Raw genomic sequence first — 2,688 nt, 5'->3', positions numbered from 1 at the left:
GTTACAGGGGTGGGCAAACTTTTTGACTCGAGGGCCACAATGGGTTCTTAAACTGGACTGGAGGGCCGGAACAAAAGCATGGATGGAGTGTTTGTGTGAACTAATATAAATTCAAAGTAAACATCATTACATAAAAGGGTACGGTCTTTTTTTTTTTAGTTTTATTCATTTCAAACGGGCCGGATCCGGCCCGCGGGCCGTAGTTTGCCCACGGCTGAGTTAGGCGTTGATCAGGCTGGCAAGGGAGTGGTTAGGGGGTGATCAGGCTGGCAGGCAGAAGTGGTTAGGGGCAATCAGGCAGGCAGGTAGGCAAGCGGTTGGGAACCAGCAGTCCTGGATTGTGAAAGGGATGTCCAACTGCCGGTTCTGATCCCACACGGATCAGGCCTAAACTGGCAGTCAGACATCCCCCAAGGGGTCGCAGATTGGAGAGGGTGCAGGCTGGGCTGAGGGACCCCCCCCCCCCACAATGCATGAATTTCATGCCCCGGGCCTCTAGTATGTATATATGTATATATTCATTACCTATGAACACAGACCAAAGGTGAAGGCCTGGGGCAGGGCAGCAACCAGGTGAGGGGATCAATGGGGAGTAAAAAGGGGGATATCTGTTATACTCTCAACAATAAAGACTTTTAAAAAGAATAAAGAGAGGCAAGCTATTAATATATTCAACAACTTGGTTGCATCTCCAGGGAATTTTGCTGTGAAAAAAAGTCAATCCAAAAAAGTTATACAACATATTTGAGACGAAAAAAATTTTAGAAATGGAAGACAGATTAGACAATTCCAGTTGAGGGATGGTGCTTGTGAGTTAGAGGGAGTTGGGTGTGATTATAAAAAGTAACAGGAGGAGGCCCTAGCCAGTTTTGCTCAGTGGTTAGAGTGTTGGCCTGACCTGTGAAGGGTCTTGGGTTCGATTAGCAGTCAAGGGCACAGACCTGGGTTGCAGGTTCAATCCCTGGCTGCAGTCAGGGCATATGGAGGAGGCAACCAATTGGTGGGTCTCTTTCACATAGATGTCTCTCTCTCTCTCTCTCCCCTCCTACCTCCCTCCCTTCCACTCTCTAAAAATCAATGGAAAAAAATATCTTTGGGTGAGGATTAACAATTTTTTTTAAGTAAAAGGAGATATCCTTGTGGTATTGGAACTACTCAGTTCCTATATATATATAAAATTGATTTTTTACAGAGAGCAAGGGAGAGGGATAGAGAGTCAGAAGCATTGATAAGAGAGAAACATCAATCAGCCACCTCCTGCACACCCCCTACTGGAGATGTGCCTGCAACCACCGTACATGCCCTTGACCGGAATCGAACCTGGGACCCCTCAATCCGCAGGCTGACGCTCCATCCACTGAGCCAAACCGGTCAGGGCGGAACTACTCAGTATCTTGAATGTGGTAGTAGATATAAAATCCTACACAGGTAAAAAAAATTGTATAGAATTTAAAAGCTTATACACACACATACACATACACACACACACACACACAGGAGTTTAAGTCAAGCTGTGGCAATCTGAATACAGTAGATAGATTGTTCGATGTAAATTTTCTAGTTCTATTACCTTATTGTTTTTGCAAAATGTTACCATTGAGGGAAATGCACAAGGAATTATTTCTTATAATTGCATATTTATCTTCAATCAACTGCATTTGTAAAAAAAAAAAAAAAAGAAAGAAAAGAAAAGAAATATAGCAGCAAGCTCGCCTACTACTTCTCCCTTCAGCACTGTCCATCACACTTTAGGGGGGCAGCACTGTCCTTATATTGCAACTCTGGTGAGCAGCTGGCTTCTGATGAGAGAGGGCATGCTATGGGAATAAGACAAAATCTATTTTCAAAGGCAAAAGTATCTTCAACACTTCTCTCCATATACAGCACAAGCAAGCAAATCTGAATGCTAGTCATAGGTATGTCAATATGCAGAATGGACCCAAAATGGCCCTACTTAAAATAAAATACAAAATTTAAATTAAATATTTTTAATAGGTTAATAGGTTGTCTATTTTCTAATGTGTATCTACTGTTTGATTCCTATGCAGAATGGGATGATATGCAAAATCAGAAATTCTCAACAATGCAGAGAACCAAAATAATTGCAGATCTAAATTTGGTTTAGAAAAATACAAAAACACAAGGAAAAAAATAAAATGGCATATTCTAATACCAACATCATATTAATATTTCAATATTAATTCTGCAGCTGGTAGACAAATATAGCTTTCTTTTTTCTTCTTCTTTTTTATATATTTTTATTGATTTCAGAGAGGAAGGTAGAGGGAGAGAGAGATAGAAACATCAATGGTAAAAGTGAATCAGTGATCGACTGCCTCCTACACGCCCCCAACTGGGGATCGAGCCCACAACCCAGCATATGCCCTGACCAGGAACTGAACCTAAGACCTCCTGGTTCATAGGTCAATGCTCAACCACTGTGTACAACCACCAGGCTAGAGCTTTCTTTACTAAATCTTTCTGTCTATAGGTACCAAAAAATATAGGGGAAATAAAATAGGATGTGAGATCAAGAAAAGAAGAATACATGCAATTGTTAACGTTTTTAAGTTATCTTAATAAAAATATACCAGCAGCCCTAACCGGTTTGGCTCAGTGGATAGAGCATCAGCCTGCGGACTGAAGGGTCCTAGGTTCGATTCTGGTCAAGGGCATGTACCTTGGTTG

General features: G+C 41.7%; 1 protein-coding gene across 1 annotated transcript in view; it reads right to left on the bottom strand.

The window, feature by feature from the left end:
• The window catches only part of CFAP47 (cilia and flagella associated protein 47), a 429,694-nt gene that overhangs the window by 420,590 nt on the left and 6,416 nt on the right, over positions 1 to 2,688 (bottom strand). The gene's annotated exons all lie outside the window — the stretch shown is intronic.

Source organism: Myotis brandtii, unplaced genomic scaffold, assembly GCF_000412655.1.
Source record: "Myotis brandtii unplaced genomic scaffold, ASM41265v1 scaffold568, whole genome shotgun sequence".
NCBI lineage: Eukaryota > Metazoa > Chordata > Mammalia > Chiroptera > Vespertilionidae > Myotis > Myotis brandtii.
This window is presented reverse-complemented; position numbering and strand designations above follow the sequence as displayed.